The 15,514-nt window shown below is 38.4% G+C and overlaps 1 protein-coding gene across 1 annotated transcript in view; it reads right to left on the bottom strand.

Moving 5' to 3' along the window:
* Positions 1-15,514, bottom strand: part of LOC122806052 (membrane cofactor protein-like) — a 700,904-nt gene that overhangs the window by 181,796 nt on the left and 503,594 nt on the right. The window lies entirely within an intron of this gene.

The raw sequence follows: 15,514 nt of genomic DNA, 5'->3' as shown, positions 1-15,514 counted from the left end.
CTTTAAATATTCATGTATAAGTAAGCCTGTATTGGTCAAAAAATATCCACGGGCATCAACAATAGGACAACCAGGAGGGTTCTGCAAACTTTTATGCAATTTAGGCAAACAATAAAAGGCAGGTAATTTACACCCACCCACATCAAACTTTCTATCAACATCCCCTTGGGTCAAATAACCTAGTCTGACCCCCTTCTCTAATAACACCATATATTGTGTCATAGCATTATTAGACAACAATGTGACACTTTCTATAAACATCCTCATTCCTTAGATGTTCATAGCACATGTTGACATATTGTATATAATGTAAAATAACTATTTTCTTCCCTTTATCAGAGGGCTTAATTATAATTTCTTTTCTTTGACTTAAATCAACCAGTGACTTCCATTCAGCCCTACTCAAATTATATGCAACATCTTTATGTTTATCAAAACTATCAAACAGTTGTATTATATGATAGCTAAGCATGACAGAAAACTGTTTTATTGTCTCATTAATATAAGGGGGAATAAATGCACTTTTAGTGGACATAGCATGTGTATCTAACAAACAAGCTATGGAACCTTGCTGGCTAGGCTTATGTAGGCCCTTGGGCCGATAGCCTAGTACCTACCTATGAACCTATTAACATCAAAATCTGACATACAAGAAATAAAACTTTCATCATTGTCATGTGATATACAAGAAATAAAACTATCATTCTCTGAGTCAGCATGGTCAGACACTCAACATTAGACTAGATTCTTACAAACTGACAAAAGTAGGCTGCCTCTCAGCGTAAGTGACCACATAACAACATATGCCATTAGAACTCACCATAACCTAGATAAACATATTATCTATAATCAAATACAAAATACAACCAAGTTCAGAAAAAATATTTTCAAGTGAAACACTAAAACAATATAACTGGAATGCACTTAGAAGAATGCCACTAGATACTGCTGCAGTACACTTTAATAATATATTCTTACAGATCTTAAATAATCTAGCACCACTAAGTAATAAAACAGTAAAGTCCAACCCCGCACCATGGCTGCCAAAAGAAACAAAAAAAAAAAAAGCAAGACAAAAATGGATAACGCCTGGAAAATTGGTATAAAAATATAACTCAAAATGCCTTCTAGCAATTTAGATATCTTAGAAACCTTGTAAAACTTCATGCCAATCAGTATAAGCAAAGATACTATACCAACCTATATGAAAAACTTAAAAACAACCTTAAACCTTTTTGGTCATGACTAAATAAACTACTTCACCCTGGCAAGACCACCACTCCCTCTCCAAAAACAGACAATATGACAGAATCTTTCCCCACACAGTTTAATTCCTATTTTATACTATTATTTCTCTTAGAAAGTAATACACGTGCCCCCTCTCTCTAATTCTGTCCAATCAAAACCACCTTCAGCTCTTCAATTTTAGTCCAGTTCCTACCTCGAGCATAAGGAAGTAAATTCTTAAACTAAAAACTATTTCCGCAGCTGTAGACCAACTACCACCAGACTACCTAAAAATGGCCACAGAATTCATAATCTTCTCTGTGTCTACACAAATTAATAGGTCCACAGCACAAAAATATGTCCCATCACTGTGGAAAAAATCCTACATCATACTATTGTACAAAACAGCACATCTGCAAAGCTTAATAACTACAGACTGATAGTGATTCTTTCCCTCCTCTCCTAAACATTACAGAAATGCATCCATATGCAGCTGATGCAACACCTAACCTCAGATAACCTGCTCTCAGAAACATAACATGGCTTTGGGCCCCAGCACAGCACCACTACTGCTCTACTACATTTTATTAATATAAAAAAAACAAGTTAGAAACAATGATCTGCTTATGTCCACCATGTTCTTAGACTTGTCGAAGGCATTCAATACTGTCTCACACCAGCAACTGCTTGTTAGACTCTCCTCAATAAGACTTTCACAATACTCCTTGTTGTGGTTTCTTAGTTAACTATTTGGAAGGCAACAAGCCATTAAATGGCAACAAACCTACTCATCCTTTCAACCAGTTACAACAGGTGTCGCTAAGGTCTCTAACCTGGGTCCTATCTTACTTAATATATTTATTAATAACCTCCACTCACCATGCTAGTTTAGTTAGGTACGCAGACGACACAACATTAACGTGTGTGGTCTCAACAATAAACAAGCTCCAAGATAGTACCCCAAAACCTTTCTCCTCTGTAGAAACCTGCCTCAAGGAATCAAACCTCCTACTCAATCCCAAGAAAAATAAGTTAATGCTTTTTACCTCAAAAAGTTGCCAAAATCAAAAGCAATTTTTTTACCATAAAGTCAGCTAATAATACTGGCATTGCAACTGGAACTCATAGTAAACTTCTAGGTGTTATAATAGATGACAGTCTCAAATATCACCAGCATATACTGCGCACTATTAAATCTACTCACCAAAAATTAGTCTCCCTTTATAGGATTAATGGATTCCTTACAGATACTGTCAGAAAAACTCTAGCCACCACCTTCTTATTGCCAACTCTCTTATAGGCCACTCCTATCCTAACAAACTTAAACGATACTCAAAGAAAGAAATTTGCCTCCTGCTACAATAAAATAGCTAAATATGCCACAAATCTCCTTCATAGGACCGACCACTGTCATAGCATAAAGCAATTAAACTGGCTTGAACTACACAACTACCCAACATATTCACAAGTAACTACAACACACATACCCATTCATCATCCAGAAAAATGCCCTGCATTACATAACTTATTATTGACTTACTGTCCAGCAAGAGACCTGTGCTCTAGTAAAAAATTCTTATTACTTACAAATAAGTCAAATAATGTTGCAGGAGTCTCGCTGTACTCTCGATACTTCACTAAACTCTGGAAAAGTATCCACACACAAATAAAACTCTCCAACAAACTCAATAGTTTTAAACCACTGCTTAAACAACATCTTAACCAGTCCTGGTCCTGCGCATGCTCATTTCAAGGCTGAGAATTGGTGTTCACCATATGATAGTCTCCAAATATTCTCCTTAAATAGAATACACTCAACTTTTCACTGAAATGACAAAACAATTTTTATACATAACTGCGGCCTATAAAATCCACTAAGTTGCATGTGGGCTTTCTCGTTAGTAACTTCCACCTCTGTAAAATCTTAGAATGTAAAAATGTAACTACTGTTTGTGTATAAATATACATAGAAATATAACTACTCTGTGTTTAACTGGAACTTAAGTATAATACAATGTAAGCAAATGGAGCTTTTCTCCCTGGGCTTCAACTGAAAATGGGTATTACTCAGTTGGAGTTTCCTGGTAAACAAAAGCATATAAATAAATATATACCTGCTTAGCACTCCCAAAACATATGTAAATTCCTGCTTTTGCCTCTCTGCATCAGCAACATTTCCCCTCCCCAACATTCCAACATGTCTGTAAGTGAAGGGGAGTTTTGAATCACATATACAGCTATCTCAATAGGTATGGCTTTTATTTTACTGTATCTTCTTAACACATTCTAGTCCTTATTTAGATATTATTGCCATAACCATTCCCCACCTCCTTCATAATTTCTCCATCCCATATATATATATATATTTACTCTTAACTAACCTTGTACTTAACCTTTCCACATTTATGTTCTATTTCCAGATCCCTCACTTCTTCCTGAAATGATTACATTATATTATACCTTATTACCAAGACCTTCAGGCCTTAATATCTAATTTCAGTTGCATAAATCGTAACTATTCCCCCCTGCCTTAAGGCCAATATTTCTATCCCTTCCTCCCAAGTTATAAATCTCCACCTGCACTCCTCCTCCTCCACTCTAAATACCAAATCGTCTACTGACTGCAACCCCCTTCTCCATCTCCTCTAATTCAGTGTTTTATCTTGTACTGTAACATTAGGATTACTCTATACATGTTTAATCTGAAATCCCTAAACATATCACATCTACATCATGTTAATTACCACAAATCAAAAACCATCTTTAGCCTAACACTCATCCACATCTCATCCCTCTCTTTAATTTTCTGGCCTTCTTGAGCTCCTAAAACATTTGCTAACACTGCTGCCTCCAGATAGACCTGGAAGTCAGGGACACCCCATCCTCCTCATCCACATCTGGAAGTCAGGCATTACCCATCCCTATCCGGAAGTCAGGCCCTCCCCATCCCTAGATGGAAGTCAGGCATTCCCCATCCTCCCCATCGCCAGTCTTACTCTTTTTTTACTTTTCTACTCCTATTACTACTGCATACGTAACTACCACAACTTGTCAGTATCTTCTGAACCCACTTTCTACCTTGCCCTGATGGGAGAAACCTAGGCATATATAGTACTCTTGAAAGTGTCGAGATCTTCACCATATTTACTCAACTGACTAACGTATTAGATTTACTACATCACCTACTCTACAAGCCATTAATATGGCCAAAAGCTCACTATAACTTTCCTGCACTTATCCTAAAATCCTACAAACCCTTATACCCAGATATTTAACCCCAATTTTCCTTTTTATCAGCTACTCTTTTATTATACCCACCCCTGCTCCAATTCTCATTTGCACAGTCTTCTTCCAATTACATTCAAATCCCAAGTCCTAAATTTATTCCAAATTCTTCAGCTATCCCCCAGACCTCTTCCAAATATTAGATTCAGCCTGTCCATTGCCAACATAGTCATCCATAAACAGCCTAAAGATTTTCCATACACATGGTACCCTTTCCAAGCACTCTTGTACCCTCTTTCATAGTATCTTAATCAGTAAAACAGACAAGGGGATGAAGGGTACCTTGCTGTATACTCTTTCCTACCTTTACTGCCATTCTCACCTCAGGGTAATCATACAAAGCTTTCCTCCAGCCATTAAACTTGTCACCATATCTATCTCAACTAAAACTTTACACAGAAATCCCCAATCAAACAAGTCAAATGCATTAAGAATATCAAATAAAGAAAATTTCTGCCTGTTCTTAGCTTTCTAGTGTCCTCGGAGTAATACATTTCCTCAGCTGTCACCAACTATCTTCCACTGCCCTCCCCTTAACAAATCCACTCTGACCTGTCCCTAGTAGTCTACTGATAATTCATTCTATCTTCTTGGAAAGAACTGATGCAAAGATTATGACAACACTAATTATGGAGCTATGGCTATATTTCCCCAATTTGAGCTTTTATTGTTCCCTCTTTGGTAACAATACTAGCCTGGTGCTACTAAAACAAGCTAGTATTGCCCTGTCTAGGAGTGTATCATTACATGTCTCACATAACGTGTTACTTACTAGATTTTCCCCATCTCTTACAGAAATCTCCAGATAGCCCATCTTCTCCTAGAGTCTTCCTCAATTTCAAACACCAGCATACTCTCTTCACCTCTAGCAAACTGCATTTTCTTATCAAATTCTAACCTACTCTCCTCTCTCCTTTAGCTTTTCCCCTTGCCAGTGCACTGATGTAACTCTCACATTTCCCCCTTCATCTTTCCATGGTTCCCTAGCATTATGCATTTTGTTATAGTAGCTCAACACTGCTTCCTTGACACCTTCCTTGTTATACTTCACAACTGCAAATCCTCCTCCATTTATCCACCTAAATCCCATCACTCTCCCATCTCTTCAGTACTTCTTCTGCTTTATTATACTTCTCCCTTATTCCATACTTTATATAGGTTCATAGGTTCATAGGTTAGTACTAGGCTAACTGCCCTTGCGAGCCATTTTAAGACTAGCCAATTATCCCTTGTGAGACTCAAACCCTGCACCTTGCATTTGTAAAGCAAACACCTTAACCATTAGGCCACCCTCCCAACCTATCCCAGGGAATCTGCAGTCACAATGAATTCTCCTGAAATTATTTTATATTTACTTGGTAAATACATGTACATGTACCATGTCTCATAACACTCCATAAAAAATTGGGGGGGGGTCAAACTTTTCTTGACCAGAACCATCACAACCCACTTCCTTTCATCTTTCACTGTATTGTTTAAGCTTGGTTTCTTGAAACAAAAGCCCAGCTCCCTTTTTCTACGGAGTCTCCTAATTATGCTTTCCATTTTCAGCAGATGCCCTGTTCCTACCACATTCCATGTAAGCACTGTGACTAATTTCTCTAGTATGGTTTGCTATTGAAATGTTGGCAATTGTAATGCTGAGTGCTGACACACTGAAAAAAAAGAGACAGAAAATGCAGGAGAAGAGCGAATATTGAACATTGCTCTTCTCCTTTAAACTTGTTTTTTTGCAGGTGCAAGCCCCTTGCATCCCCCATGCTCACATATAATCAACTCCAATTTTGCCACACCTTGGAGAAATGGGAATATTACGAGACATGGTCATTTTGGACTTTATATATATATATATATAGATATATATATATATATATATATATATATATATATATATATATATGTATATATATATATAGAGAGAGAGATACACACACACACACACACACACACACACACACACACACACACACACACACACACACACACACACACATGTCCATTTTTTGTGCATTTACTCTCCATATTTTGAAACTTGCTGAAATCAGTCCAAACATTTCAAATGGTTACCTGCTGTATACCGCAAATCTTCCCTCCCAAACACTACTGCGATTGGAGGATCACCTCCTGTCTCTTTTTCTTGGGCTGAATCCATCCAGATTCTTTGACACACTCTGTATTTATACCCATCTGAATGAGCCTACTTGACGCTTGAAGAGAGTTCTATTGGTGTCCCACATGGACTCATGCTCTTCACTCCTCTTTAGTTTATGGCTTCAATTCCCAAATGACTTTCTACACTTCCAAGGATATATCACACTGTTTCACCATAACAGAAACAAGCTATTGTCTACCCCCTATATCCACTGCTACCTGACTTGTCTGGGATGTACTGGAGAACTGCAAAAATTACAGCTAATACAGACTTAAAACAACAAAATCAACACCATAGACTGGATTAGAATATTCGCCCCTACATTAAGTATACAGTATACTCTGTCTTATCCTGTCTAGCTGGGACTAGACCTTAGGCTGGATAAACAAATGGCTGGTTAAGCCAAAAAAGCACACAAAATAGCATTGATATGTTGTAAATCAGATTAAAAATATGCATATACATTTTATTGATTACCAGTGCTCTTATTTAACTTTACTTTACTTTCTGGACGAAGTTGTCTCTGAGTACAGTGCACTGTACTATTCCTAGAATTGGCAATGAAAATTTGATTCATGGAAAAAAATCTTGAAGAAATTATGGCTGGTTAAACAGGAGTTTGGTTAAAGGGAAACTGGATAAGAGGGAGCCTATTGTACATGAAACATACAAAAAAGAATCCAAAGCTTCTTGGCTGTATAGATAGACTTCAAAGAAACATAAGCAACTATATATATATATATATATATATATATATATATATATATATATATATATATGTGTGTGTGTGTGTATATATATATATATATATATATATATATATATATATATGTGTGTGTGTGTGTGTGTGTGTATGTATATATATTCATACACGCAAGAGTAAAATAATTATCTAATTAAATAATTAAATTAATAGATAATTAAATCAGATACCTCCAGTTACCTTTACTCATTTGTTGTTAAGACCCCAAGGAATTAAACTGTCATACTTTAAAATAAAAACAGACTCTTTATATAACAGGTTATTTTTAAGTAGAGTACCATCACAACATTTTAAGTATATTTGCTCCAGAATGCTAGCTTGTAAACCAGAGGGATCACTTCCATGACATAACTTAAAATGCAGAGAAACTGGATTGTCACAATTAAGTTTTTTTAATATCTCTTACATGTTCCTGCAGTCTAAGGTTAAATGTTCTCTTAGTTTCCCCTAAATAAAATAAGTTACATCGGCATTTAAGTATGTATATCACTCCTGTATTGCAGGTAAATCTATCAGTAGGTACAAACCTAACACCACTGATCTTAAAAAAAAAAAAAAAAAAATTCTGACTGCAATCCAAATTGTAGCTTGCTACAGATCCCCCCACAATGCCCCAAGATTCTCACTACACTTTTCTAAACATACTGGAAAAAATTAAGATATAACCAAACACCCTAATACTGGGTGATTTCAAATACCCTGCCATTAACTGGGAAAACTACTCAGGCATCAACAACTTTTCCCAACGGTTCTTGGAATTCATAAATTCCATCGCTCTGGATCAACTAATCCATTGTCCCACTAGGGGCTCCAATATCCTAGACCTGGTCATTACCAACATGGGAGATAGATGCTCCACACCAGTGGTCACCCCCTCATTGGTCAGGTCTGACCATAAGCAAATCCCCCTTGACATCCACATCCCACCCCACCCCCCACCCCCAGTAAGGAAACCTCCATAAAAAACTTCTCCAAAGCCAACTTCATGCCACTTAAGTCAGAAGTGACAGACTTCATGGCACCCATGCAGATGGGAGCTGAAAGTTCGACTGCTGAATCCTACACTAAGGCACTGTACGAGCACATCCACTTGTGCATGAATCGTGCCACCCCAAATAGAACCAAGACACTCTCCTCCAAAAAAAGGAAGCCAATCTGATGGTCCCCTGCCATAAACAAACTATACAACAGAAGGAAGAAACTACTGCAGAAAAGAGGAAAATCCCAGGATGCAAAAAACTCCCTTACCAGCCTCAGTAAAAAACTGAGATCCCTCATAAAATCCTCCAAAGCTAGTTACGAAAATAAAATTGCCAAAGATTCCACAGACAACCACAAGGCATTCTATAGTTATGTCAATAATCTAAATGGCAATGCTCAGATCTGCTCTGAGCTACAACAGAATGGCATTAAATACATTGATCCCAAGGATATTGCCAATATCTTGGCAGAACGATTTAGTGCCAACTTCACCCCCCTCTCACCCCATAAAGGGCCCATCTCAATATCAAAAGATTGCCAAATTTCGGTAATCACGGCCACACAGGTAGAAACCGCACTCTCCAAAGCTAAGATTACAGTATCCATGGGACCAGATGATATCCCGGGCTGTGTACTACATGAACTACAAAATGAACTGCACCTCACCTAAGTGTCATGTTTAATCATAGCCTCACCTCAGGCTTTGTGCCCACTGAGTGGTGCATAGCTACAGTTATCCCACTCCACAAGGGGGGATCCACCTCGGATCCCGGGAGCTACTGTGCCATCAGTCTGACGAGCCTGATCTGCAAGGGCATGGAACGTATTATCATGGAACTTATAAACAAAGACATTTGCAACCTTCAAACACCGGACCCCACCCAGTTTGGGTTCGTGAAGGACCGATCTTGTCTCCTGATCCTGACTGACTTCTTCAAATCAGTCTCCAGAGCTGTGGACGAGGGTAAGGCAGTCCACACAGCCTATCTGGACCTCGCCAAGGCCTTCGACGCCATCCCCCACTCTGGAATCATAGATAAACTTACTAAGCTGGGCATAAATCCCTACATCACTCGATGGGTTGCCAACTGGCATACTGACAGAACCCAGACTGTAAAAGTAGCCAACTCCAAATCCAACTCCAGACAAGTGACAAGTGGAGTACCTCAGGGTTCAGTCCTGAGACCGCTTTTGTTTGGCATCTACTTCTCTGAAGTACAGGCCAACTCTAAGGGACTCTGGCCAACAAAGTTTGTAGATGCCTGCAAACAGGGAGCCATTATTGAATCCCTAAATTATGTGGATATTCTACAAAAGAGCCTTACAGAAACAGATGCTTGGTGCCAGAGCCATGGGCTGAAGCTTAATGTCAAGAAACGTACAGTTATCTCCTTTGGGAAAAAACATGTACCCATGAATTACCACATAGGTGGCAGTACACTAAACACTGAAAGTGTGATGAGTGACCTAGGGACAAAGGTGGACAGTAGTCTCACCTTCGATAACCACATCGCCACAACAGTCAGGAAATTCTTCTATGTGGCACACCTCATCACTAAGGGATTTTCATCCAGAAAAAAGGAGATCATTGTCCCACTGTACTCATCCCTCAATAGACCCATTATAGAGTACAATGCCCCATTTGGTATGTACCTCACAAGACATCTGCAACAGCTGGAAAGGCCGCAGAAATACCTCACTAAAAGAATCACAGGCATAAAGCAGATGCCCTATGCTGACCGTCTAAAAAAAACTCCAGCTATACTCTGTAGCATATCGTCTACTCAGAGGTGATCTCTACTTAACAAACAAGGCCATGTCAAACACTTAGCTGTTGGACATGCTCCACTTAAAGAAATCCCAATCCCTCACAGCCACATGCTCCAGGGATCTAAACCTTGTCATCACACTGAACAAAACATGCTGGAGGGATGGGTTCCTGACCCAGAAACTCCCTGTACTCTGGAATAGACTGCCCATACATGTCAAGCAGGGCGCCTCCTTGGCCCTCTTCAAAATGAACCTTGACGATTGGATGGAAAATAGGAAATTCATCCCGGGGATCACGTCAGTCGCCCTGCTAGACAGGGGTCCAGGGAAGTAAATATTGTGGGAAGAAATATCCGGGAATTGTTTGACTAGGCTTGTATAGGCCCTAGGACTGATAGCCTAGTACCAACCTATGAACATATATACAACTCAAACAGCTCCCACAAGGGAAGGTATCTAAGGTAGCAAGGATCCTATAGGAGTACTTAAACGGTACCTATACATTACTGTGCACTAACATATCCGGTCCCGGTCAACAAATGATAAATAAATAAATAAAAAAAAAATAAATAAATAAACATATCTTTTAAATTCCTGTCTCTTTTATAAGCTATATACGGAAAAGGATAAAAAAACAGCAGAAATATCATGATGCTGTAACAAAAATTTCCAATAATATTTGACAAGTTCTATCAGTTTCTCACTCAATGCCCGTGTAAGTAGAAACAAAATCAATTTTCTGTCTACTAAGGGAAGATATACATTACAACTTCTATTTGTTCTGTTTTTCTCATGGGCATAAACTGCTAATCTAGTGGCCACATTATTAACAGTTTTGCCCTTAACTCGAAGCAAGGCATTCTCTATAATGGACTTGTCATACCCCCTAGAAAGAAACATTTGAGCAGTATGCCTAATTTCTTTATAAAATCTAGGTCAGTATTACATAAACTTCTCAGCAGTAGATATTCACCATAAGGTAATGACAGCTGGTGGGGGAGTGACAGCTCATGCTATGCAGAAATTGCCCACTGTCTTCAAACTTTCTACGTATGGAAGTTAAAACTTCACTAGTGTCACACCCCTTTAGTTTTACATCCAAATATACATTATTATTCCTCCACTGTGGTTCATCAAAAGAAACACCAAATCTATTTTCTCCTAAACCTCTAACAAAATCATTATTTAATGTTCTATTAATTAATTATTTAATTAGATAACTATTGTATTCATGTGTGTGTGTTGGGGGGGGGTCTATATTGCCATATCAATTGGAAAGCATGTTGAATGCTCATATGAGTGAAAAAACACCAGAACAAACATTAGGATTTTATGTGTGTTCTTTAAGTTTTATTAAACTTGGAACAGCAGCTTTTGGTGTTTTTTATACATGAAAAAGTACTTTACAAAGTATTTGCAGCCCTGATACACCTATGAACTGCACTCTTGTCAAGAGGCAATTCAACATATGACTTATCTATAGCCCAAAAGAATGATGGAATTGATATTTGCTTATATACAGTTCCGGGGTCCTCTAACTATGGTAAGTTAAGGAAAGACAAATTCACACTGTTCTTATAGTTACTGATAAAACAGCATATAGTATACCACACATTAATGGCCAGATTTCACACAGTGCCTTTCAGCTGAGTCAAAGGCAGCCCATCACAGATGCAGCTTATTAGGATAAATGGTAAGGTCAACCCCTATACCCCCCAAATAACTATATACATCTTCGAGAAAATTAGTTTAGCTTCCTGCCTTATACAAGTATTGCTATTTTTCACTGCACTTGGTAAATTATACTTTTACACCAAATACTACACTGCCATTTTAACATACATAACTGTGCAGAGATAAATAAAATCAAATAAAAATGCTTTCTGGTTCAGTAATTATAGACTGTCCCATATTAGAAAATCATCACACATACACATCTCATGTGGAACTGATTCTGCAGACATAGAACAGTTTAAATAAGTAGTCAGACCTACATTGTGCCTACCTGATCAATACTATAATCAAGTAGCCAAGTTACAATATGCCTGCCATATTTTTGCAGCCACAGAGGTATACATTTGACAAAAATTAGTCACGAACATAGTTCATCTGCAGATCAAAGTAAACAATAAGTGATCAGTTTGCAGATTTGGTTTAAGACATATCAAATGGTCTTCTTTGCCTTTTGGCTTTGTAAACAATTCACATACTTTTAAAAACGAATTAAGCTTCAGTAGAATAGACTTTTCAAACCTCTATATGTAACCCAATAAATATCTTGAATACTGGCCAATAACTATATTGCACTGAAGTGCAAGCCTATCATATTCAGCTGAAATGACTACTCTGTCTTTTTCTGAAAATATTCAAAGCCTGCATAAACCAAAACACTGCTGGTGATTCTCTGGTGGGTGAGGAAAGTAAACCTGTATTTTTTTTTCTGGGAGAGACAGAGCTGCATTTTGTTTTACCTGCTCCGTTTTGTTTTCTGTTTTAAGAAATCTGCTTGGCCTGGTGATTTTGTTCAATGTGTGTGTGTGTGTGTGTGTGTGTGAGAGAAAGAGAGAGAGAGACTTAAATTATCTAGGCTTCACATTTCACGTTTTTTTATTGGTTAAATTGCTTCTTGAGTGATACTTAAATACACAGTGAATTTCTGGATCTTTTTCTGACAAGTTATTAAAAGCCTGCATAAACCAAAGCACTGCTGGTGATTCCCTTCTAGTTTTTCCCACCCATTGATTTGCTTTTTAAACCTGGTGATTTTAGGCTGCCCATCCCTACTGTAAGGTAAGATTAATAAGCTCCTCCCTTTCTACACTGCTGTTGATATCTTGAATTATTGATTTGCCTTTCCTTGTGGTTATATCGAAAAAGTGCATTTTGCCTCATTGTCTCTTCTACAGATTTACTTGTTCTGAATTCATCATCTAGCTAACTGATGGATAAAGTTGTGTATTTCACACGCTAGCAAACACTTGTTTGTACATCAAGAGGTCAATAGATTTTCCATCTAGTGCACTGGGAGGTAGCCTGGTCTGTTTAGGCTGGGGAACACTTAATATTTTTGCATGTAGTTGTATTGGTTGGAGGGCTAATTAATCAAATATCTTGCTTTACTACCTTTATAAATTCTGTACAATTGAGTGGCTCGACTCATTTACACAAAGCAAAGTACTTTTATTGAATAATCACACTTTTACAAGCTGTAAAGTATACATTGCTGTATCCATATCTTTAAGTTTGTTTGTGGTAGCATTTCACTCTGGACACACCTTTACTGTGCTTTTTTTTACATTAGGGGGACTAGGATTATTCATTAGTGCCGGGAGGTGTTTACCTGGTCTATCTGAGCAGGGAAGCACACAAAAGTGCTCAAAGTATTTTTTGCACTTCTCTTATATCCTGTGACTATACTTTAGCAGTTTCAAAAAATGCACTGTCTGCTGCTGCTTTAAGTAGTTAATTCCATTGTATTACATTGTATCTGTTAGCTGTAGGTAGTTTATGTGGTCTTGTTACAACTGGGCTCCATATCACCTATTCTACATTAAAAAGGTGTTTTTCTGCAGCCTTGAGGCAGAAGTGTGCGGATCTAACATGTCTGAGTTGGGAATTGCTGGTGAAAAGCTTATTATGCTTTCCTGACTGGTAGTTTTAAAACTTGTTCTCTTTGCTTGTATTTAAGTCTCGCTTTTGTGCAGGCTTTGGCATAGATACTCAGACCTGCTCATTGTTTGGTGACTTTGCGACTGATTGCTGAGAATCTGCTTTCAACTAGAGAAATCCACTACTGAAAAGACAAAAATAAGTATTTTTTGCACTTTTCTTATATACTTTGACTGTACTTTACAGTTTTTAAGCTGTTTGCTGTCATTTTTGCACTTTATAGCAAGAAAAAACTGTACTGTCTGCTGCTCCTTTAAGTAGTTAACTGCCCTGCATTTCATTGTATCTGTTAGCTGTAGGGCTGTTGAGGGTAGTTTGTGTGGTCTTGTTGCACTTACGCTCCAAACCAACTCCTCAAAATTAAGAACGTGTTTTTCTGCACCCTTGTGGCAGAAGTGTGCTGATCTAACATGTCTGAGTTGGGAATTGCTGGTGGAAGGCTTTATGTGTGCTTTCCTGATTGATAGTTAGCTTAAATCGTGCTTCTCTTTGCTTGTATTTAAGTCTTATGTTTGTGCAGTGCTACTATTCACTCAGTGGAGCATGACAGTGCCTTGTACAGACGCAAAAGCCTAGAAGTTCAGTTTTTCCCTAAACAGTTGTCTGTGAAACCCTTCCAAGATTTTATGCTGCTCTAAGAGCAGCTCAGTTGCACACTGAGCAGCATTGTCTTACTGATCAAACCTACCCTACACAAAGCACAGGTTCCTCTTGTAGTCTCAGTGCTACTAGCATAGTCATGTTAAATTAATAATTAATTAATAAAACATACAGTTATAGCCTACCATGGATGGGCTCGTTTCCCATAAACTCTCTGGCCAGCCTGCTAGACATGGGCATCCTCAGACAATGTAGCAATTGTCTCATGTATACTGACAACCACTTACTCTTGAAACAAACACTTTATGTGAGAGAAGTCATTACACTATGAAATTGGAGACAAGATTCTCACATAACGAAACAATGAATGCCAAACAGGTTGTCAGCGTGCACACACACACACACACACACACACACACACACACACACACACACACACACACACACACACACACACACACACACACACACACACACACACACACACACACACACACACACACACACACACACACACACACACACACACACACACACACACTTCCCATACATGCAGTGGTGCAGCAGTAGCATTGTCGCCTCACAGCAAGAGGTTCTCCGGCTCAATTCTCGGCTGGGGTGCCTTCTGTGTGCAATCTGCATGTCCTCCCTGCGTTCGTGTGGGTTTCCTCCGGGTGCTCAGGTTTCCTCCCACATTACAAAGACATGCATCTGGAGCATTTCTCCCTGGGCCTCTGCTGAAAATTGGCTCGTTCCAAGTTGGATTTTCCCGGTTAACAAATGTAAAATAAAATAACTAAATAAATAAACAAGACATGACACATAAACCCACATATGCAAGGGTACTCACTGGTAACTTACCAAAACATCAGAGGCTTCCTAAGCAGAAACCATTTACACACAGATACTGCAAAAAAAAAAAAAAAAATACAACACATAGTAAGACAAACATACCAGTGTCTCAAAAAATAAGCCCATAACGCCACAAAACCTAATGTATTGGTCATAGGTGACTCCATTCTGAGACACCCAGATGTTCTCTTCACCAGGCTGAATAAGGAGCGGGT

The sequence above is a fragment of the Protopterus annectens genome, chromosome 7.part0 (assembly GCF_019279795.1).
Source record: "Protopterus annectens isolate FY-2018-M chromosome 7.part0, PAN1.0, whole genome shotgun sequence".
Classification (NCBI taxonomy): Eukaryota; Metazoa; Chordata; order Ceratodontiformes; family Protopteridae; genus Protopterus; species Protopterus annectens.
Note: the sequence above shows the minus strand (reverse complement) of the source record. Positions and strands in the feature narration are given on the sequence as shown.